At 36.1% G+C, this 24,574-nt stretch overlaps 1 protein-coding gene across 2 annotated transcripts in view; it reads left to right on the top strand.

The window, feature by feature from the left end:
- The first annotated feature begins 6,298 nt into the window (after window positions 1–6,298).
- The window catches only part of LOC150107327 (putative peptidase C1-like protein F26E4.3), a 64,079-nt gene continuing 45,803 nt past the window's right edge, over window positions 6,299–24,574 (top strand). The window contains exon 1 of one of the 2 annotated variants that reach the window (XM_090391813.1): window positions 6,299–6,456. The gene's annotated coding sequence lies outside the window, so the exon portion shown is untranslated. Of the gene's footprint in view, window positions 6,457–20,872; window positions 20,957–24,574 lie in introns of those variants that run through there. The other variant, XM_090391814.1, reaches the window with a different exon arrangement.

Genomic DNA, 24,574 nt, shown 5'->3' with positions numbered 1-24,574 from the left:
CAATTGTAGAGCGAATATAATTTTAATTTCTAAATATAAATCATTTTCACACGCAGCATTTAATTACAAACAATAAGTCACCTTTATAAACATTGTTGTTAAAATACATTGTAAATGGGTTGCAACTCGTCCCATTCGCCATGAGCTCTCCTTATAAAGGAAAAATATGAAATCTTAACGAGGGATGATACAATGCAATTTCCACGTGATTTTTAAAGTTTTTTTCTAGTTCCCATTCTACTTTGCCTTTAGACCTTGAGTCATAACACTTATTTATGGATATGTAGTGCAAGAAGTCTATCGTTACTCCATTTCTCTTACTATTTAGCAGCAATGGGAAGCCAACATATCAGGTGTGTGTTCTTGGAGCACGTCTGAGGTTAGCGTGTTCCAAGAACTCTTAAAATAAATGTGAACTATGTCAGCGGAAACATTTACAAGCATATGATTAAACAGGAAATTCTTAATCGCTCGAATGAAGAATAAAAATGTTTAATCTACTTGGTTTCGATTGGTTGTTTGAAGTTATGTCGTTTTCGTGATTTCGGCGTGTATTAAATATCTTGAGAAGCTTGCTTTATTTAACCCCTTAGGGAAAAGTTCCCCCGAGGTTTTAATATATGTAGATAATTAAGGATACGAAAAGATTTGTATCTATTAGGATGAAGAAAGGCAGTAAGTGGTCGTTGTGAGGCCATGTATATTTGTTTCATTTGCCAATGCAGTTGTGGGCTTAAATACGAACCCTTTCGACGAAGTGTACGATTTAAAAATATTTTTAATCGATATATTCCAATGGCATAACTTAACGTCTTTACACAAGTAGCCTATTATCGTGTGATGCCACGTGTTTGGTCCAGCAACATCCTGATGATCACTTTTGTACGATATTCCTTGATTATAATGCATCTTTCTTAAAGAAATCATAATAATGGTTACAGTCGACTGATTTCTTGCTAGCGAAGTCCTTCAAACTTTTGGGAGATGGATTCAGAGGGGTTAGAACAGAGCAGTGCATTGTCAGGATAGAAATGTACGTCTTCAGAAACGTTGTTTGATCAAACAATTTGATTGGCTCTTCAAAGAAATATTGGGATCTGTTTCCAATACGTATTTGAAAATTATTGGGACTCGCAGAGTTATTATTTAAAGCAGCTGTTAACAGCATTTTTTCTCCATTTTTTATATAAAAAAAAGTAACTTCACAAACGCAATATGCTGTACAAGCTTGTTCATAAAACGCATACTGAAAAGCATTCATTTCTTATGCAAGATTTGAACCCATCGATTTAAATAATAAGTAAGGGTGTTATTTTCATTGGGATATCACACCGCACAAAAAATCGCCGGTCACACAAAGATATTCATAAACTTCGGTGTCAGTGAGGGTCGCACCCACAGCTTAAAAGTGAAGGGTCAGCTTTGCAATTAGCTGATTTGATTTTTTTTTTTAAAAAAAAAAGTGCGCGTACAAATCAAATCTTGAAGAAATCCATATTAGTTAATCTAAATTAGAGTTACTTGAGCCCTCCATTTAATGGCACTGGAAAGCAGGGGCGAATGCTAGTCTTGAAATTCACGCTTGCTCTTGTTATCATTCAGGGAGTGAGAGGTGTGATTTAAGTTTGATTTGCGGAATAATGAATTATTGACCATTTAACACTATGTACATGTATTTAGACATTTATGTACATTTAATCATATAAATACAACATTTATTTTACAAATGACATTCTATCTTTTTCAATTTAGCTACTTGAATACAAATTCTACCTTACAGTTCTTCTTTATGAACTGGTCAATAACATCGTCATAAAAAGTTGGTTGTAACTTAATTTTCCCAAGCAACACGCAGACTTGTAAAGGCGCTGGCTGAAGCTCACTGGCTAGAGCTACTTTGACTGCGTATGGTCTTGTGTTTAAGACGACGTGAAGGAAGCGGAAATGGTTATGCGCGCGCATGAAATCACAGTGCCGCAGCGAGGAGGCCTGGAAGCTCCTACAACCGAGCAAGCCAAGGTAGCTTTGACTAGACGAGCAAGCATCGGCCTTCGATACGCAACGCAAAGCTCAATTATTGCCGCGCAAGCTTAAGACGTCTTCCGTCTACAAAAATCAAAGCCTAAATGGAATACTTATAAATGTATGCATTTATTAACAAATAAATAGTACTTCTTTCTCAATTAATGAGCTTGCGCAGCAAGCATGGAGAATTCGCCCCTGCTAGGAAGGGTGTATTTGTGGCGGATGTATTTGAAATAGGCTTGTTCCAAGAGAGGTTGGAGGCGATCCCGAGGAGGTAGATCTCGTCGTGCATAGGGATTTCGGTGTCAAAAGTAAGGCTGCAAGAGAAAGTCATCTTTTGTGAGAAATAAGACAAGAGTTCTGTTTTTCTTGCATTGAAATTCAGCAGATTATCCAAACCCCATCGATGAATGTTTTGGAGTTCTGAATTTAAGGTAGTAGTGGTCAGGGCTCTAGAAATAGAAATTTTGGTTTATTGCTGGGTTTAGCAAATGAAAAGGCAGAATGCTGTCATTAGCAAACTATGTATTGGGTTGGTATTCTGCTGGAGTAAAGCATATTAGAAGGAATAGGGTGGACGAGAGAGCAGAGCCTTGTTGGAACCATCACCCGAAGTGAGCCTCCAGTCAGAAAGCTGGCAGTCCGACGGCAAAAGGGGAGGGGGAGCAACGAAATTATGGGAGTTCATTAAACAGCCTTTTGTGCCAAACCCTGGAGATATCAGTAGCAACATCACTTTGGGCTCGCCAAACTTTTCCATGGTACTTGTCCAGATATGGGTAGCATAAATGGGTAGATCGCCTGTTGGCAGTGGCGGAAACCGTACTAGCGGTCATGATAGTGTAGCAGTTGAGTGTCGATGGCTCTTTCCATTAATTCGGAAAGAACCTGAGTAAGAGAGAGATTGGACGATAATCTGAGGGTGTAGATTTATTGCGGTTTCTAAAGATAGGTTGAATATGAGCTGATTTCCAGATTGCAGTATAGATATCAATGGAATAAGCGTGTAAAAAGACAACACAGAACGGGAATCAATTCTGGAGCACAGAATTGACGACGGCTAAATGAAGCGGAATGCGGGTACATAAAAAATCGATTGTTTTGAAGATAAATCTTTGGGAAGTTACAAAAGAAAAAAAAACTGACAGAAAGGTGTCAGTCGCGTAAAGTGAAGTGCCCGACCTTTTTAGATGCTAAATATTTAGTCACGAACTTTTTTTGTTTTACGGCGTCCACCCAGCAGCAGTCAATGCATTCGTTTCATTACCCATGGTTTATTTTTTCTTAACATACACTTTGCTACCTGCTTCCTCGTGCATCCATCTAAAACAGATGGATCCTCTGAGGATGTTTTCTGTTGAAGGCGAGGAGATCGTTTCTCCCTTCTAAAAATGAGGGTATTTCCACCACAACTTGATAACACTGGTGACGTACGCAATGCACACACAATACAACTCTGTTCATGGCGTTCTTTTTATTCTTGAATTCCCGAAAGTTCATTACTTCGCCAAACGATATGCCGTGATGTAGCTTTAGCCATCTTTGATTTGGATAAAACGGGGACTTGAAATGATCTTAGGCAGGAATATTTGATTGGATATTTCTTCTCACTATCATTGCAGTCTGTAGAAAGTGTAAGATTTGTAGTCTTTTGCATATGCGAACTAATCATACGAGGTCATTTCCATTTAGCGACTCGATAGATGTATTCTTGATGTATTTTCTTCAAGAGTACTTTATTGTTTTGACCTTATGAAAACGGTCTTTGGATCCATTCCATCATTTCTGGCCCCTAATAAGTTAAAGTAGAAGCAAAAATTGCTCCGAGAAATTATTTGGAGTGGAAGTTGATTTTTATAAGGTCGAGTGAGTTATGCTTGACTAACGTGCTGATAAAGAAAAAATCTCGTATAATTAAAATGGCGCGCGGTGTGTAATAGCAAAGTTCTTGGGTTCCAAATCTCATCTAGGAGATGAGGATATTTCTAAGGGCTATTCAACCGAAGATAAATAAACCAGTCTTACACGAAAGTGGAAGTTTTTCCTCCCCGCAAGTCACTCTTACTTCAGCAAAACACAGAAACGAATTCGATGTATAAGAAATCCACGCTGTTGGGCCGTACAGGCCATTGGATGATATACGGAAAGGAAGATGGGGGTCAGATGTAATTATTTAAATGACTGCACTTTTTTTTGAAGCCCTAATGAATAATTATTCATTATATATAAAAATGATAACCGCTAATCGATAAATTATAATTTGACGGTTATCATTTTTGATGGCATTTCTAACAATTAGAAATGTATATTCAAACATACTGTATTAACAACTTCCGCTCTGCTTCCCCCCCCCCTTCTCTTCCCCGAATTGTATTTGCCAAAAAGTGGTAACAAAATTGAATGTTAGTATGGAGGGTACGGTTTTTTGTATAAAGAATATACAGAGAACCATTCAAAAAATAAATAAAAAAAAGCTACTAGCAGATTGTGTAAGCAACGTAAGCGCAATTTTCAGTTACCATGGAAACATCTTTCACGTGTTATTATTTTTCCAGACAGAGTTCGCATTATTCGAGCCAACACATCTACAAATGTTTCCTTGAGATCATTTCTTTGCACGAGCTCTCGATGCTGTCACTGCATCCGCTTGCATGTCGCGTGGAGAGAGAGAGAAAGACATGCACGTGCCGGCGCGGGTTTCACAAGTAATCCCAGAACCACTCGCGTTTCCCTGGCAAGGAATTGACAGCCGGATCATCGCAACACGCTTATCGGATGCGTTTATCTTTATTTATCGGCGATATAACTCGCCAAAGGAATATTTTCGGTGTCTGCCAAGCACCTCCACTACCTCCAGGGCGTGCGTTATCAGCAGATCGACCATAGGTGTCGCCATTATGCACCCCCCAAGTATTTTTCATTACGCCATCACTCAACTCTTTCCGATTCATTCACCGCTTATCAAACTACTTCGGTCTACTAAACAGACCGCGATCTTTTGCTCCGTAAGTGTTATCCATATCTTCATTCGCCCCTCGTGACCTCTTAGGTATCCTTGTTTTTGCCTTCCGACCCACTCGCGTGTTGAGGTTCGTTTACTCCGTGACTGGGTTCGTAACACTGAGCAGTGACGATGTGTGGTCCGACACTGCTCTACGTTCCTTCTCATGTCGTGGTGGGAAAAAGTGAAACGAGGGGGGGGGGGCGTCTATATGTAGGTTCACACTTGGGCTAATAAATATCACTTCAGGAATCTTAATTACGGAGATGAAAGGAATTCGACTTTCTTAGTGTCTATGCTGCTTTCAATGCAACTCGTTTTCTATTGGAGTTGCTCTTTATCAAAGAGCTGTTCCTAATGGACCTCCTGTAATTTGCTGCCCTTGGGGAATATTAAAGAATACGTCTGTCTCTAGTGACCTTTCGAAGCTGAAAAGGCCCTGAGGTACCGAACTGATCAGTTGTGTGGTCTGTGATGATATGATCCACTGAAAAAAAAAAAAAAAAAATTCGTTTGAAGCTTTGGGACAATTTCTTAACGACATTTCTTTAGCTTGTGTTTAAGCATACATCAGTATGGACAGTTACATTTCTTTTGCAAAAACTTCGTTAATAGAAGTTCAAAAGATGGTTTAGTAGTCATAGTTAACTTATCAGACAAGTCGCTAAATATGTTACCCGAAAATACCCTTTATTTCCTAGTCAGAATTCCCAGTTCTATTTTAACAGATTAACAAGAAAAAAAAATAGGCTTAGTGTGTGGCTTTTCAATTTCCCAACAGTAAATGTAACAATAATCACTTTGTATTGTTGCAATCCAGCAATAGAGTCTAACAATGGTGTGCTACACGTGAACTACATAATAATATCCAACTCATTAGTTTGCACTTTTTCAGTAGATAGTGTTATCGAAATAAAAGGGGGAGGGGGAATAAAAGAAAACAAGCAGATAAAATTTTCGAAGACTGTCTTCTGCTTTATCTAAGTGTGATACATCTCTGGACACCTAAGTGTAACTAATTATAATTAAGACAGATTAAGGTCGGTGATGTCAGCCCGACCTGTGCTAACAAGTAGATACGTGTAGGGCAGAGCACGATGGGCTGCCAACATCTTACAAACGCCATGCAGTCAACAGATAGCATTGAAGCGTCGTACCAGTTTAGACCTTGACTCACATCATCTTCACCGTACACAAGGGACACCGACAGACACTCTGGTGCCAGGAGCGTTTGGTATTTAAGGGGTTTACTTTTTTGACGACACACACATGTTAACAAATGGGATGTGTGGAAACTTGGATGAGGCTGCTGGTCAGTGATGTTATATAAGGAACATCCCGGGAGGAGGCTGGCTGTTATGTGACAAATATGCCATGCCTGGAGGCCTTGAACGTTGTATCTTACGGGAAACAGTCCCCTTGACTTAAAGGTGAGTGTTGTGGGAGATATTAGCTATTAAATGATGTTAACTACTGACTTATTTAAGCGATGAATATCTTTAATTAGGAGAGAAAATGAAACTGTATTATTTTTGTTGCGCAGATAGAAAATACTGCACAGCTAGCGTTGTCCAATGCAATGGCTGAATGAATAACATTGTTCATTCAGCTAACAAGAATATAGTTTAACACAAAATATTGCATTTTATTATTGCAAATATATCATTGTTTAAATTTTTTTAAGTTTCATTGTTTGAAAATTAAGTATTCTAACAGATTACTACAGTTGGGAAGCGTGCAAATGAAAATTAATATGCATGCGTTTAGTAGTGAAATAATAAACTTATTATTATTAATTTTAACAAATCCCTCAAAATACTTCTCTACAGACCGGATTAGAATTGTGTTATTTATTTTGAATACGAGCTTTGATATCAGCCTACTTATTTTTCCTAAAATATACTTCCACTATCGTTATAGTGGAAATTATTATTAATTTATTAATTATGATGAATTTTAACACTAGTTTTACGGTATTGCTTTGCATTTTCAACTAATGTGTTCTCATGTAACCTGTGTAGTGAAGGGGGGGGGGGTACTTTTATTTTGCATTTAGTCAGACATTCCTTAATACAGAAATGGCTAACTTTTTTTTTTTTTTCAGTTTATTTTGGCGAGAGAAGGTACAATTTTGTTTACGTACATTGAGAGTATCTGTTTTGTTTACTGAACTTAGTAATACTGATGCATGTGATGTTTCCATAGTAACAGCATTCTGCTTGAGCGTATAATGTTAGCTTATATTTCCTCTGTAAAATTACTTATAAATATATGGCTTGTGTCTTCGATCGGTTTATAAGTGAGATTAGAAAAGGCGAACCCATGGAGGTCCCTTCAATTACATTTTTAATAATTTCGTTTTCTATAAAAAATGAATTAAGTAATATTTTCTTGCCAAAAATCTAGCTAATTTACATGACCAAAATAGCAGGCGTACCTATGAGGAGAATAACTTTAAATTAAATTATTTAAATTCATATATAAATTAGTTTATATATTTTTATTTGTGCAATTTTGTTGCAGTTTATTTTCTTTGTTTTCGTTCGTCCAATAGACTATTTTGAATTATATAGCGGGCTGTCATGCACATTGAGCTGATTGCATAGCTGAACAATTTTGTTCAACAAAATTATCCCCCCCCTCTCTTTAAATGATGACGTTGATGAAATAAAACATCGTCCAATCTAAAATAAAACAGAAAAGAATGATATTATTACCGAAATATGATTTATTTATTTTTCTGAGGGCCTTTCGCAATGGTAAACCCTCGGCGACTAATTTAGGTCATTTGACGAATTAGGGAACCACTGGTCTTCGATCGCAGTCGAAATTGTTTTGGATGTGCGCATGCGTAATTGTCTGTCCCTCTTCATTCGGGTTTCTCTCAATGAATTAATTCTCCAGTGACTTCACGGATGACCTGTTTCTGAAAAATAATTGATGTACATCATCAAACTTGCTTGAAGGGGAAAAAAAAAAAAAAAACAACCTCCGATGACATTTTTCACGAATATAAAGTGTTTTACATAATTGACGTTAGACATGTCGGATGAATAGATGGTCTAACGAGATTAAAAAAATATATATATAATTTTAATATCCATCCACGTATTAACAATTTAAAAATAGCAAAACTTATTGGGTAATGGAGCCATTTGGTATCTCCAACTAGAAATTAAATTAAATGACTAATATAAAATATTTAATTTATACTGGAAGAGTAATTTGAAACACAGACCCGGATGAATATTTTTAGAAGGTGGGAGATAAAATATTTGGAGCTAAACTTGATTGAGTCGAGAACATGCGGTAAGAGAAGAGTGTTGATGATGAAGTGTAAATAAAAGAAAGAAACTGTAGATTTTGAAAATGAAAAATATGAAAACTACAAAAACTTTTAAGACAGAAAAGGAACAAAAACTAGTGAAATATATACGGGATAATCAATATGATGGTAGTACTGGAAGTTTCATGAGAATCGTTGTCCTTATCAACACTATGGTGTATTAGTCATGTCAATAGCCGGATATACGAAAATACATATTTTTAAATAGGTATATTTTGCTTCAGCACTGGATCATCCTTCTTTCTGGGAACCGTCTTAATTCCTGGAAGAACTGAAAGATCGTCTTCAAGAATTCTTTAAATTATTGATGTCCTTTTAAGGCGTTCTTGAAATTATGCGGATGAAACATCTTGAAATGAAACAAGAAATTAAGAGTGGATATCTTCCTAAGAGAGGGCAGAAAACGGGGAAAAAGTTTATTCTCGGACTACGCCTAAACTCATCAATTTCTAGCTGCAGGATTAGGAGAGAGAGAGCTTAGGAGATGCTTATTTAGCTAAGCATTAGTGGATGTCGGTGAAGTTGGGACTCATACAAGTTTCAGCAAGCAGTTATTTTAAATTCGTAATAACCTTCATGTGTTTGTTATTTTAATAAACAACTGAAGTCAGCAATATGAATTTAAGAAATAAGCACTTGAACCCTTTTACGAAGGGGAAAAAACTTCCAAATGAATCAAGTAAAAACGTGTTTAGTGTGTTATAGAAAGACACACGTGCTCTGTCGAAAATGACTAAAATAGTTCCACTAAATGTAACTGCTGTATAAGAGCTGCAAAAATATCAAACCTTCATACTACGTGAAATAATATTTAAAGCTATTTTTCAGAATGCGAAAAATTATGGAAATCGAACTTTTAAAGGTGCCATGTTTAGAGAATTGTAAACTATTTAAATTACTGAATTTAAGAAACCCCGCAAAATCTATTATGCGAAGGAAGGCGAGATGATAGTTCTATTGGAGGTTGGGGGTAGAGGATTACCCAAAGGGGAAAATGGTGAATGCGAATCACAAGTAGTCATCCACTAAATCAAACAAAAACTGATTAAGATAAACAGTAACGATTCAATACGGATAAGGCAGTGACGAACTACGGACCACCCGCTAAATTATCAATAAAATCAGACCACGAGATTGAAAATGCACGTACAATGTCGGAAGCCATTCAACGTCCCAATAAGGCGCTCGTAACATAGTGCTCAGAATAAGTTTGATGACTAACAGGGTTTCAACTCATAAAATCTCTCCTTCCAGCTACTAATGGAAGCTCGTTCAACTCTACAACTCCACAAGTGGCTATTATCTTTCTATAGGATCCGATAAAACACCCATTAAATATATTCATGGGCCGTTACCCTTCAGGAGAATGCGATTGAAAAGCAGAGTAGCAAACGCAATGTTAAGAAGAAAACAAAACAAGCCCAATAAATCGTCTTGAGGCTTGGATAAGTGAGCTTCTGCCACGAGACATTGCCTGCTTTAATAGCTACATAACATCGCTCATGTGTCTCTTGTAAAACTCAAATAACTCAAGTCATTCATTGTGATTTTATTAACAGCTTCGGGACTTGTGTTGCTATAAAGAACCCACTTGAAACACCTTGCAACGATGTGGGTAGTTGCGAAGGCATCAACCTCTTGATGTGAAAGGAACAGACATCTCGCGCCACACCCGTTGGTCATGAATTATTTATAGAGCACAACATCTGGAAGGAGGGAGGGATGAATGTTATCTAAGAAGTAGCTCCCTAAAGGTGGTGAAAGTATCGGGTGGGGTCTAGGCCACTGAACTTCTCCAAGAAAAGCTTATCGAGTGTCTCTTAGAGTTAAAAGTGTCTGTCTGCCTTCTCCTTCAGCTACTCCGTATTCCCCGATGTTTAGGACAATGCACTGTGAGGTAAGCAATATTTATTGATGTCTTAACCGTTAACTTGGCAGTTGGATTTTGATGAATGTGTAAAAGATAACTTCTTGGGTTTATTCTATCTTTAGATCTCCTTACAATACTGTAAGGTGTCTTAACTGAAATATTAGAACAAAAACTCTTAACTAAAGAAGAAAAACATTGACTTCGTCTGTCATGATTTGCCCATTGAAATAAATGAATGAAAGATGAACAGACTTTCAGATGATCCGATCATTGCCATTCTTCTTTGTCCGCCTTGTATAATGAAGTATGAGTATTTTTAAGTTAATTCCATCCATCAAAGGCGATAAACTGATATTGGGTGGGCTTAAGGATTATCTAATCCTTAAGCCCACCCAATATGAGTTTATCGATTAGATAATCGGGAAAACTCTTCATTAAAGATCAAACATGGAAGTGTTTCAAGCCCCTAGTTCTCCAATACGCAGGGTGGTGATTTGCATCACACTGGACGATGAAAATCATGTTCCACTTTTGTTAGAAGCAAAGAGAAGACGCTTTCCAACCCCCCCCCCCCACACACACACTCTAGGTATCGATTGAGTATGGTACTCGGACATTTATTCGGTAATGTATGTTTCTGTTATTTTTTATATATTATGAAAGAGCCTTTTCAAAAAAAATATGCAAATTCCAGCGTGAAATAATATGTGGAGACAGAATAAGCTGCTGAATGTATGCGCGACCCTTTATTATTTCTATTTCATCTCTGGGAAGGCTATCACGTAATGGCTTAGCTGCCGCTTAGTATTTTTCTGCATATCTGAAGCGTTGAACTGGATTCTCTTTCAAGGTGCTTTTCGGTGTGTGTGTGTGTAAGAAGTTTAGGGCGGGGGGGAGAGATGTAATTAGTAAGGCGTGTAGAGAACCGCGAGAATACGCGGGATTAAGAGGCAAGTGCGTTGGCTCATTGTCTTGCAAGTGAAATCAGGTATTACAGTGCTTCCCAAACTTCTGGATGCCAGGACGCAAAAATCAAATGCAAATATTATATTTTTAGCGTCTTACATACGCATTTGACATGGCACATTATCTCATTTTTATATAGATAGATAGGTATATTGTTATTGTACATTTGCAGTACAAGCACATGAAACGTAAAACGATTAGTAATAAAGAAAGAATTAAAAATATAAAAAGTTTAATAACAATTGAATGTGACGGATGTGTTTCAATACTGCTATACCAATATCAGGTGAAATATTTGAAACTGCAATTCTTAGATTTCTGCTTTGAAATGAAACTTGTATGAATAAGCATATATTTACTAATATTCATTAAGCGCCGAAATACGCAGGAAACAAAATTTGTGAACCAACACCAATGGGTGATTTTTTTCCATTAAAATATAAAAAATAACAAAAAAGAAATAATAAAAATTAAATACGTTTCTTTTAAGATAAAAAAAAATCTACTTAGTCTTAAAAGATTTTAAATTTGTTTTCATTATTTCACGCCCCCTCCTGCCTCAACAAAACCTACGGCCTCCATGGGAGACGCGGCCCACAGTTTGGGAAGCGGGGTGCTAGAAGACCATGTTGAAACATCGTACTGTACTACCCAGTCGAATTCTTGCCCTTTCGTGTTAAAGAAAGTGATTAGCATTGTCTCGTTTACTTCATTTGGAGAATGATTCAAATACAGGGTGTTCGGGATAAATTTGACATATTTATAATTAATTATATTTTTCCGTAATACATGTATTAACACACACTTCTCTTCATTTAAAAGTTTGGACCCTTCTTCATTCATATACAAGATGTCAGAAAGGATGGATAGCTGGAACCCACCTGAATCATGGAAGAGAATAACTTGTATCATGATGATTCGTGCCCGCCATCAAAATAAGGATATTACGACTGCTGCCCAATGCTCCCTGAATACAGTAAAAACAATCAGGCATGAACTAGAGACTTGCAATGGTGACTACGAGGATGTAGCAAGAAGAAAGATCCCTAGCAGACGATCTGATTGCGTTCGTACAGCAGAATTCCTCGCAAATCTGCAGGAACAGGTGTTGAAGAACCCTGGCATTGGAATTCGGGCTTTGTTCGTGGAGTTGTTAACTGTAGTCAAGCCCTGGATAACAAGGGTAGCCAATGGTAGGCCGTATGTATGGCAGCAGGATTCGGCCCCTTGCCACACCTCTGGGAAAAGTCAAAAATGGTTGTCTGAAATTTTCTACGACTTCACCAGTCCAAATGTTTGGCCTCCAAACTCCCCAGACCTTAACCCCATGGATTATTTTGTATGGGGCGCAGTTGAAAAAGACACCAATCGCACTTCCAGTAATACAAAAGCCCAGTTAATGGATAAAATTAAAACAGTTTTTGCGGCCCTTCCCAGGGAGACTGTAGCATCAGCTTGTTCGAGGTTCCGAAGCAGAATTGAAGCTGTGATCGATGCTAATGGTGGTTATTTTGAGTAAATCTTGTTGATAGTATTGTAATTAACTCTGCCTGTAATGTTTTTTTGTCAATTCATTAAATTTAATAGATACAAAGAAGATTTTCTTTTTCCTTACGAAACTGTCAAATTTATCCCGAACACCCTGTATATTTAACTGATTCGGTGTTCTTTACTGAGATGTTTCTGTGGTCATGTTAATTAAAATGCACGCAGTATGCTTGCGCTTTGCTTTAGTCTTGAATACTCTAAGCCTAGCTGGTGTCCTCTTTACCAGTTAATGCATCTGGAGCTGCGTCCCCAATTTACAATATCTTCAATAATGTTCAGTTTTCTTAACAAAAAAAAAACTTCCGAATATTTTGATCATCTATCGCATTGAATCAATCAAAACGCAGTCTGTGTAATCTCTCCTTAGATATTTAAAGAAACACCTAGACATGGTTATAAAAAGACAGAATACACTTGTAAATCAAAATGTATTCTTCTGATACTTATTAAAAGATTCTGAAACTTTTCACTAAAGTTTTTATTTTTCAGTACAACTCTTGAGATCTTGAAATGAGGGAAAAGAAATGAGAAAATGTCTGGCTTTCCCAGTAATCTTTTATGCAAAATTATCTTCTCAAATGGCAAAGAAATCTGCCTAAAAGCTTTTTAAAAGTATTCCATTAATTGCGACAAATTACTTGACGCAAACGGATAAAGGGACCAAATGTTTTTGTGGCAACGAACTTTTATACAAGATTTTTTTTTTTTATCACAGAAGGGAGGGGTTCTAAAATTTTTTTTTAAAGTTGTATAATAGATGGACGAGCCCTTATTTGGAACAGAGAAATACATTGATTTGCTCATTATTTTAAGCAATAAAATTTTATGGGCACGTAACTAGGTTTGTTCTAATTTTGCACACTTTCATTAGAGTTTATAGATCGCTTCAGGCGATTTTTAAACTTGCTTCACTTAATCAAGTGAAGCAAATTTAGTTTCACATTCTAAATGCATTTCTCAACAATATCTTAAGAATTGTCATATGAATATAAGCAGAATTAGAATTGCAATATTTTGTTAATATTAATTTAACATCTACTGGTTTAGTATTTCTAACTTACAACACAAAGAGAATTAATTAATTCTTCTGAAGAATTAATTCTTCGGAAAACTGCTTATTGAGGCATGAGATTTTATACAGGAATCCTGTAAACCCAATGGGAGAGGGATTCTATTTGTTTGATCTGTAGGTTGATACAATAAATGTAATACACTTTCTCGTATTGAAATATAATCTTTTCTTTTTAATTTAGCAGAATATTTTAAGCTAATGAAGTCACCTGGATTGACGACCCTCCAACAAACAACCGTCTTTTCTATGATTTCATTTGGATGCCTCTCGTCGTGTCATTTCCTTGCTGGCTTGTTCTGTCACATGTAGTTTGCTGGCCTTGGTGCCAAAACAAGGCTGGAGGACATACCTAACATATCTGACACACTTTTCCAGTGTCCCAAGGATGATCCGTAATGTGTTTTTTTCTATAGGGTGAAAGCCGAACCACTAGTCAAAATGATTATTACGATTGGTAGCAAATGGCAATATAGGGAACAGTTTCCCCTTCCTCGAGGTCATGCTAATGGTGTTCCTACGGTAATAAATGCTTGTATAAACTCACTCTAACAGAATGTGAGCATTTCACGTATATTCTGTTGGAGATGAGGTAAGTCTTTAAACTTTTTTTTTTTTTTTAACTTTTATAAGTCCGGCTAAACGCTTATCCATATGAATCAATGAATGTTTTTTATCCGGAGAATAGGCCTAACTTAAATTCTCTTCCCTTGTGATCCATACTTTTACAACTAATTCAAATAAAGGGATGATTGTATCTTACACTGTTCTATCTGATCTTAATAAACCACTTTAATTTACCTACAGGCAGTGATTTTATTTTCCATTCACGTACTAAAATCCGATTAAGAAAAGTACAGTTGAATAGTTTCCTTAAAACTAAACGAAGAGGATATAAAGTGGTCAAACAGGCAACCAATCAATGTTTCTGCGACCTCATTTGATGACAACTCAGTTAACAGCATCAGTGACCGGAAAACAAAATTTTCTTCCTGTTTCAGTTGATGCATTAGTTTAGGTACGATGGAGTGCTGCGATCTCTTTATGATGAGTGCTCATGATGGACTGATTGGTTGCTTTGACCAAGTTATTAACAGACGACCCTGGTCATTTCGTTCCAAATCGGAAACCGACCAGAAGAAAAACATTCATTGGTATCTAACATCACCAATCAGATTGTCCGCTCATCGTAGGCTGGACCAGAGAAATTCATCCCTTTCATGATGAATCCTCTAGATGAAGCTACCATATTAGTGCATCGAACAGTTTGTACACTTAATAACCCTTCTTATTGTGAAAAAAAATTCATTGTAATCATTATTAATTATTAGTTTACATTTTCGTGTAATATTTGATTTTTACATTCTTTCGTTATTCTTTCCTAATTTAATCCCCCCCCCCCCATCTCTTTCTCTCTCCTCCTAACAAATACCCATCTTGTTATCGCATAATTTGCTTCTCCGCATTAGTGTTTGTTTCCCTCGTGTTGCGAACCGGACACAGCACTGACTGGGCTGAGAAAACTGATAGTGAAAACAAATGTGATGTGTGCCAGAAGATTCTTATCAAACAATAACTCCCTTTCTTTTAGTGAAATGAAAACCATACGCGCTTAAGGAAGATTACATTTAATATCGACATCATCGTGTGATCTTCCTGGTGAAAATATTTTAGTTATATTTTATTAAGCATATTTCACGAATGAATGGGGAGTTAGAAATATGTTTGGAGGGTTTCGCAGTGCTGGAGTGAGAGAGAGGTGATGGTGTTGAGTGTATAAAACAGGGCGCTGACTTCCGGTCATTCCCTTTCCTCCAATATTTACGAAAGCCACTTTGATGTGCTACGCCAAGTAGGGGGATTCAAATTCGAGTACTGTAAACAAACGACTGTTCTGCTTCGGGTTTTGTTTTTGCGAATCTCATCCATAAAAGCGTGTTAACGTCTCTTGCTGTAGGTAGCCCCGTAGATTGGATAATCAGAATGAATTTTCAAGCCACTTCAGTCCTCCAATAAACTGAATTCGAACCTACAGCGTATAGCTTGGAAAACGAAGACATCACTGCACATTCGATCAGGTCAGTTGAATGTATGGTTGATCTTGTCATTAACCTAGAATGTAATTTTGTTTTCTTGCTAATTTAGAGATCAGTAAAGTAAGCGACACTATTTAGATTTATCTACAAGAACTACATCGGAAGCGCAACTAAACTTGTACTTACTTGAAATTGCTATATCTTCAGTAATTTCAAATTTGAAGGAGAAACTCAGCAAGAAAAACAAATCAATATCCTCCCTAATAGTAGAACCAAAGTTTTCTGAAATTTGACTTTTTTTCTGCGTGCAGTTGGGTTATTTTCTTAGCAAAACAGTTTTTTACTTTGGCTATTAAGCTTAGCTGCTTATAGTGCCACATTCCGCCATCTTCTCATTGGTGTCCCTCTGCTTCTTTTCTCTTACTATCCCGTCATTTACTTTCTTTATCCTACATTCTATCCGTTTTTGGATCCAACCATTTGCTGCATCTTACAGTTTTCTCTGATCTCCGTGGTCCTGATTTTGTTTAATATTCTGTTACACCTTCAATTTCATTTCAGTGGTTTTATTGATTTCTTTATTTTTTTGTAGGCTGCACGTGTTATTTTCAGCGTGGTGATTGTCTTAACTGTGTTCTATCAAATACTTTAGTCAAAGCCATAAATGATTTCTTTATTATTTGCTCTAATAAAAATATTGCTTGTATTTTTCTTACATTTTCCCTAAATTCTTATTGTTTATTCAAATATTCGAGTTATTTATTATATTTCCAATTATTTTATATATGATTTTAATGTTGTGCAAAGCAGATTTGTTTCTCTGGATTTGTCGTCGATCTTTTCTTGAAGATATCTTTCGCTAGTCATTTACTGATTTTCTTTCTGTAATAATTCACTTGTTTTCCAGCTGATTTTCTATTTAATGAAAAAAATATTAAGTGATTATTTTATTTTATTTTTATTTCAGTGCTATTTTAATGAAGTCATAAAAAATCGAATCAGAGGATAAACTAATTAAGAACTTCATGCTGACAAAAAGAATAGGTGTGGTAGTGTCTTAAATTCTTATAGGGAAAAGATTACATATTTCTTAGAAGGTATGAAACAATTTTTTTCCACCAACCCGCCAGACCACACGTAACTAACTTTATTAGCCACTACCGGGGACATGTACTATGATGGTATCGTATGTTTCGTGCTTATTTATGCAAAAGTCATTCATTACATTTTTGAAGAATAAGGAAACGTAAGATCTCCAAGCACATGATGGATAATAGTATTAAATTATATGAAGCTCGGTTCCCTTGGGGATCTGTTTAAATATCTCACGTAATTAAGAAGACAAGCGACCGTATTGGAGTCCAGTTTATGACGTTTCCTGGAAGAACAGGTGACGTGATTTTATTTCAAAAGACAGCAGAAATCCAGTCAGCCCTACAAACGAGAAAGTGGAACAAGTAAAGGTGATACAGCTCTTGATAAATGAGAAAAAAATTACACAGTCGGCATTTGCAATAAAGTCCGTGATTCTCTTAATAGAGCATCTGGCCGGAAGTACCAATTCTTTCCCCCACTCGCCGAAAGAAAATAAGTGTTTTTAAGGGATATTTCCAAGTTTAAAGGAAGTAACTAACTCGCTTATTTTGCCTTCAACGTTGGTGTGTAGAAACATAGGCGGTCGGATTTATAGAATAATAAGGATAATAAGACTTCCCATTGTAAATAAGTGACATCCAGAAAATAGAGTCCGCGTAGGCTCGAAGTGAAGTTCGTAGTTTACCAAGTAGGTGATGATCAGAGAGGAAAAGCAGGCGGAAAATGAGATCACCGACGAAGTACAAATTATAATTGCTTTTCTTCGCAGTTAAGTAACTTCCTACCAACATTGGCAACAACATTACCCAAACAAACCTGGTAACTAGGCCGCTCGTACAACAAGCTTGACAGTTCAGACCTTCACCCTGATTGTAGGGATCCCATCTTTGCCAGCTGGCTCGAACCGCTTTCGTAGAAATTTATTTCACACAGTTTACCTTGGTAGGTTTCCAGCCGCGGCAGTAAAGGACTAGCTTACAACAACACTCGGCTAGCGAAGATGGTATTTATACGTTTATTGTCTTTATTTATACACTGATGACAAGTAAAAATAAATAGGGAGAGAACACACCGCATTAGGGATTCATCGTAAATGAGTTTGATGCGTAGTTTTTTTTCTCCCTTTTTATTTTCAAAGAACATTTGATGAGGATATTTCTTGCAATGTTTTAGCTCAAAGTAAAAAAAAAAAAAAAAGTTTTTTTTTTTTTTAAGTTATTTAACCTTAATGGAACATTAGGATGTAGTGGGATATATTAAATAATACAATAATACTCATTTAGCCACACATTTTCAAAGAAAAAATGACTTCAATAACCTGTTCAACGACACTTCACGCTGATATTAAGATAACCACCCAAGGCTATCCATAATAATTGTAAAAGATTTGTGTTTCTTAGTACAATAAATATCTCTTTACTGCTAGTAATCTTAGACTCTTTTTTGGTGACTGAAATAGATCTACTTACGATATACCCTTTCTTTCATAGAACGCTAAAGAATCTTAAATTTCACGGGCGATTTCATTGCGATACAGTAGTCCCTTTGATTCTCAAGTGGGCTTCAATACTTGAGAAATCCAACTGCCAAACACTGTTAACCAGTGTGTTGTTGCCATAGTGACGAGTTGAAGTCCTTCCTGTGATAAAAGCACCAGAGATAGAAAGGAAGAGGAAGTAAAGATAATGCAAATGAACTAACCTACTTATCCAAGCTTAGTATGCCACAGGGTTCTTGTAAACAAGAGGAACCACGATGCCCGACGTATTTATTCAGTCCTTTATGAATAAGCAAATAAATCTAAGTTTATTCTCTGTATGTGGGGCTGTTGAAACCATCCATCGTCTATATTGTGCTAAATAAACAGCTTTAATTAGTTATATGCTTATTTACATTGCTTTGTTCTTTATTCCAATAAAAGTGTTCTTTCAACTATTATTTCATGTTCTGGAATTGAAAGCTAACTTGTTCCTATGATGGAGATCCCGGATGTAGAACAGTGACCCATTCATACTACGTGGAGGAGAGATCTGAGAGTGTTCTAAATATATTCTTGGAATTATGTAAGGGTTTGGAAAGAAAGGCTGTTTTAAATATTGATAAAGACAAGACATGTGCTTACATTTTTTTATAAGATATTTTTTATTTATTTTTATTTTTTGGAGGGGTTAAATTTGTAACTTTTATCGCAGTATATAAGTTTAATATATTACTGTTTTTATTTAAATAAATGCATTTTTATTAAACTGGTATCATCTTAGTCTATTGTTCACCTTTTTTTTCATTCATATGCATCGATAGATATAACAAAGTGTTAAGTATTCAAAACAATTTTCTCATTCTTTCCTTTCCAATAGATACGCATTAAATATCAAAATTGAAACTTTTAGATAACATGAAAAGGTAAATGAGATAAAGAAGTACTCCAAGGTAATATACATGATTTTCAAGGAAACGGATTCAGATAAAACATTATTCTTACAGATACCTGAATGCTGTACTACGTCACAATTCACGCGAAGGTCAACAATGCATATCTCATTCCTCTAGTTCTAGACTATAATGCGATGCATGTATTGTTGACAGCCATTTAAATTGTGCTGTTTTGCACTGCGCATGAGCAAATTAAGGAAGAATAATGATAATCTTTAAATGCTAAATTTGTACGAATACCGAACTACCACCTTTTTTGAGCTCGACAAATTCTCATTTCTTAATAAAAATATTTCTAATTGCCTACTGCTAGTTAGATTACCATAAAAACATAAGTAATGTTCTGGGTTCTTTGCTTAAATCATTGTGGCACATTTCAAAGGATGTTTCCATTATTTTTAGAATCATCAGCAAAGGAAAACACTTAGTGACTAATGAAGGTACACACGTATGAAAACATAGCAACTCAAGGAAATTGTAATTTGTGTTGTATTCTTAAGCTATTATTAGCACGATATGCCGCGGGTCTAACCATTTAACTGGTCGTCGGAATTAGGAGGAATCTACACGCTAAATGAGCCCCTCCCTCGCTTCCCCCTTGCAATTATGAACGCAACGTTATAATTTCACCTCTGAGCACGCCACATGTCAAAGGCAATCGGGAAAAGTACACTACCCTACCAAAAATATTGAACAGCATCTTAGGTCGTACTATGCAAAACTACTTCATGAACCCAAAGTTTTAGACTTTGCCGTCGGTGATTTAAAAGCAACTGACCGAAAGGAGGGCAGCTTGTCAGTGACATCTGGCTTCTAGGAATTAGGTTCTCTTTAAGGTAAAGCAATGAAGCCGATAAGCCATTTTGAGACCGTCCTTTATCGCTGCGAATGTATTGATCTTTATTTAATGATGCTGTGTTAGCTCGAGCATGCCTTTTATCTAAAATCTCGCTCTTTTCACAGTTAAATTCATGTTTAAATGTACGTCAAATATCAGCTCTGTCTATTTGATAACTGGGATGAAATCTAAGCAAGGATATTTCTCGCGTCGTTCACGTGTCGACATTTAAATCGTTTGTGTGTGAGGATCTTCTGTTTCTTTGTTGTTTTTCTAAGTGGCGCGTGCGTACGTGTTCTGGCATGGTTCCTTCCTTCCTTCGTTGTTTGTGGACGACGAACATCAATGAGTCCTCTCCGGATGTTGAGCACACAGGGAAACCGCCCTCATTTACTAACAATGAAATAATTTACGATCGCTGGCATTCTTGCTAATTTTCCAGCCGTCACTTCACGAAGGTCATTACTGGAAACATTGCACTGAGGGAACGAAGGTGATAAATTACTTGATAAGTAGGTGCAAGAGAAGAAGGCGGGAAATGTTGCAAAAGACAGAATGCGTCCGTTCAGAGGCAATCAGGCCTTGGCCTTCTCCTCAAGATAATGTTGCTAATATTGTAGGTGGCTGACACGTATATAAGGATGATTCACTCAAGAAGCGGTAACTATATTTCACCGTCACTCTATTACTGGAGAAAGATTCGGATGAGAACTTTTGGAGACCGTTAATGTAAGTCGACTTTTTCTGTCTTCGATATCATTAGACTCAATGGGATTTTTTTTTTCTAAACTATATTTATTTACATCATAAAAATCGATACGTATTAAAATAAATTTTTATTAAAATTCCAAATATTATTTGGAATTTTAATTTCATTAAAATCCTCCCCCCCATCCATCCTTAAGCAAATACACTACCCTACCAAAAGTATTTTTTTAATTAGGGTATACTAACTGTTCGAGATATTTGAATTTTCAGTGTGCTAAAATCGGATACCACCACCTTAAGTACGCCACTACATCGTTCAATGAATTTTAACTAGAACGGTATTCAGAAGGGGTGGGGGAGGTCATTGAAAAGGGAACAGTTTTTAAGAGTTACGTTTATCTCGAGAGACAATCTCGCAAGAAGAACCAAAATTTAATTTAAAAAAAATTGGGGAACTCTGAGACTTTAAATCTGAACTCCGTAACTTATACTGTCGTTGTCCTGTAACACGAGATCTCAGGCGTGTTTGTTTCAACAAACGTCTCTTCGTTATTTCATTGGCGTCAGTTTCATAAACTGAATTGTTGTTTGCGCAAACTGACACCTTACAAAAGCCAGCAGTTATCTTCAATGTTTGTTGAAGTTGGAATTGAAGGCTTTGTTATGAATAAAACAATGAGTTTAAAAATTGTGAAATTTTATTTCGCTGTTGTTGGCTTGAGAATTAAAAAAAAAAAGCTTTAAGAATTAATAATGTAGTCATTAGGGTAAAAAATAATATTCGTGTTTTAAAGCCTTCTTTTAGATATCAACGAGTCAGCTTTTGGCTCTGCTTTTTGTTATCAGAATTTCAAACATTCTGATTATACTGGCAACAATACATACTCATTAACATTATATACGAAACGTGTGTTGTCACGTGTATATGTGGACTATTGTTGTTTTACTGATAATTATTGTTTATTTTTTTGTTTTTTATTTTATTTTATTTTTTTTTGCAATGTATGTGACGTCATAATTCCATGATAACTGCAGCTTATGTTAAGTGTAATGAAAACATGTTTCCGATGTGTTGTCAGAAAATATCTTGTAAAGAAATTATCTATTATATTTAATTATTTGCTAACTGCAAATCAATTAAATAATTATTTTGTATGATTGAGTACTACAATTGGTCAGTGCCAGTATTGCTAATTCTTGCCCTTTGTGAAAATTGTTGCTTAGCCTATTTCTTACACATTTTTAGCGCGGGAAATAGGCAAATTAATAGAGGCCATCCGCTCTAAAAAAAAGCATATACCCTTAGTCAATTAAAAGGCATTTTCATCTGACATTTACTAAGAATATAAAGCTCTTTATGGAAATATTACATTAAAAGAAATAGAAAAAAATTGTATAAAATACGTATGCATTTTATTGTATATAATATATATTCTATCTGCAAACTTCTTACAATAAATACATTACTGGGTGTGCGTTTTTGTATTTTAATTTCTTTAAGAAATTCGCTCCCATACGCACATCCTTTTTAGAGGGACCGCTTTAAGTCTTTAGGTTTCAGAACACAAGACTGCGAAGAGAAGTTAGTTTTTCTACATATATAATTCATTTGTTCACGCTTGGCACTTCCACATACAGCTTGGAATAATTTGTCACTACATTATTGATGTATTTTTTTAACTTACTTTACTTTTTTTTCTCCTCAATAGCATTCCAATTTACTTCTTCACAAAGGCCAGAGGCCCTTCGCCTGTTCTAAATAAGATGCGACTGAATTTATTTTTCTTACATTCAAACATACGATGGCAAAGCTTGCTTTGGTTCATGTTAAGAATAAAAAAAGCAAGCCATGTATTCGCTGTCTGCCTCATTTATGAAAGGTAATTGCATTACACTCTAGAAATCTCGAGATAAATTATCCTCGTTTTTCAGTTTCTTATAATTATTCTTGGATTTTTCCGTATCCTTCCACAAATCATAACATTAAGAGGCGCATAGGAATTAGACTATGGTTTTAATTGGAGGTTTTAGAACCAGGCAAAAATAAAATAAATAAATAAAAATAGAAACACGTGCAAGATTTGGAAGTCTTTTCTTTCCAAGTAACTGTTGTAGACACCTAATTAAGGTGTGGTGTAAAGGGTAAGGGAATTTTTTCACACATAAGACGCACGTATGTATGCTCAGGTGCTTAGAACACCTGGATACATAAAAAAAAAAAAAAAAACCATTCTCGAAGCAGACGGGTGTGTCCCAAATTCATTAATCAGATACAGATAATTATGCTTGGGTAGTGACGTCATATAATTTTGTGACAAGCTGCAAATTGGAACTGACAAAAATGGGGGTTGGAGCAAAGTAGCACGTGACTGAATATCTGTACCGCGTTGTTTTCAACCGATGATGAAGAAAACTACAGGATACACGAGACCACTACTTTTCGTGATTTTTTTTTTAGTGGCAAATTAGATGGTGAATAATTTCCATCATGCCTTGTGTGAGAAGACAGTCTTCGTTCTGGTCTATAAAAAGCTACCAATTTCAAACGACATTATATTCGTCATAACTGAGAGGAGTCAAATCCATGATATTTTGCGATATATATGAAAATTTTACATAAAACTCCTGCAGTTAAAGTGTTCATTATTTTATGATTCAGTTTCTTTGGCTTCCGGTTTCAAAATAATTTTAAAAACAAAAGGCGTAGCTGCTAAAATATAAATACTCTGATTCTCAACTTTCGTTGGTAGACGAGTTTCGTCGCGACGTGAGACCACCGCCTTGTTTATTTAGGAGCCTTAATCGACTTAGAAGTTCCATGTTTGATCGCTAGAATAGGGTTCCTGATTTCTAACCTCTTAACCCACCCAAGGTACAAAAATGTATTGGAACCAACCAACCTTATGTTGGTGGAATTATCTTAAACCTTTCAAATTTATTTCCCAAATATGTTACCCCCCCCCAGCCCTTTATTGATGAAATCCATTTCAGCTTATAATCTTCTTAGCTCACTTTCTTTAAAATCTTTTCTTTTACTCATTTTCCGTTATCAATATTTCATTTTTCACATGCATTCATCAATCGAAATTCGCTTCCACTAACTTCCCTTTAAGCTTTTGCATTGTTTCAGTCGGTACAGATAGCGAAGCGCAAACGATCTGCCCACAAATCTGTCTTCATTTACTACTATAATTCATTTAATTGTAACTATTTTCTGCAAATCCGATATTTTCTTATCAATAATCCTTCTATATACTGTAGATTTAGTTCTTCCTGTGAATAACCCGGATTATAATTGCTATTGAGTTCCTGTCACAGCTTCTCTCCTGCTCTTTGACATTAAAATAACATCCAGTAGATAATCTAGCTTCCTCCTCGGAGTCCTTGCCCTATCAACACTACCTTGGATATATCACTGGAGCGAAACGAAAATACCCACAATTCCTTCCAACGGATGTATGAGCCTTTCTGGAGATGAGGGGAAAAAATTATCAACACTGGCATGTAACAAAATCTAGTGGCCCATTACCATCGGTGCTGAATCGTAGATAGCAAGAGATAATTCTGTTTAATTGTGGTTGGTCATTTCCTAAACTGTATTTTATATTGTGCATGAGCTAAAGTGTTGAGTTAAAGATC

Source organism: Typopeltis vanoorti, chromosome 4, assembly GCF_054136105.1.
Source record: "Typopeltis vanoorti isolate ZY-2024b chromosome 4, IOZ_Tvanoo_1.0, whole genome shotgun sequence".
NCBI classification, from domain to species: domain Eukaryota; kingdom Metazoa; phylum Arthropoda; class Arachnida; order Uropygi; family Thelyphonidae; genus Typopeltis; species Typopeltis vanoorti.
The sequence above is the reverse complement of the archived record's forward strand: the minus strand, read 5'-3'. Positions and strand labels throughout refer to the sequence as shown.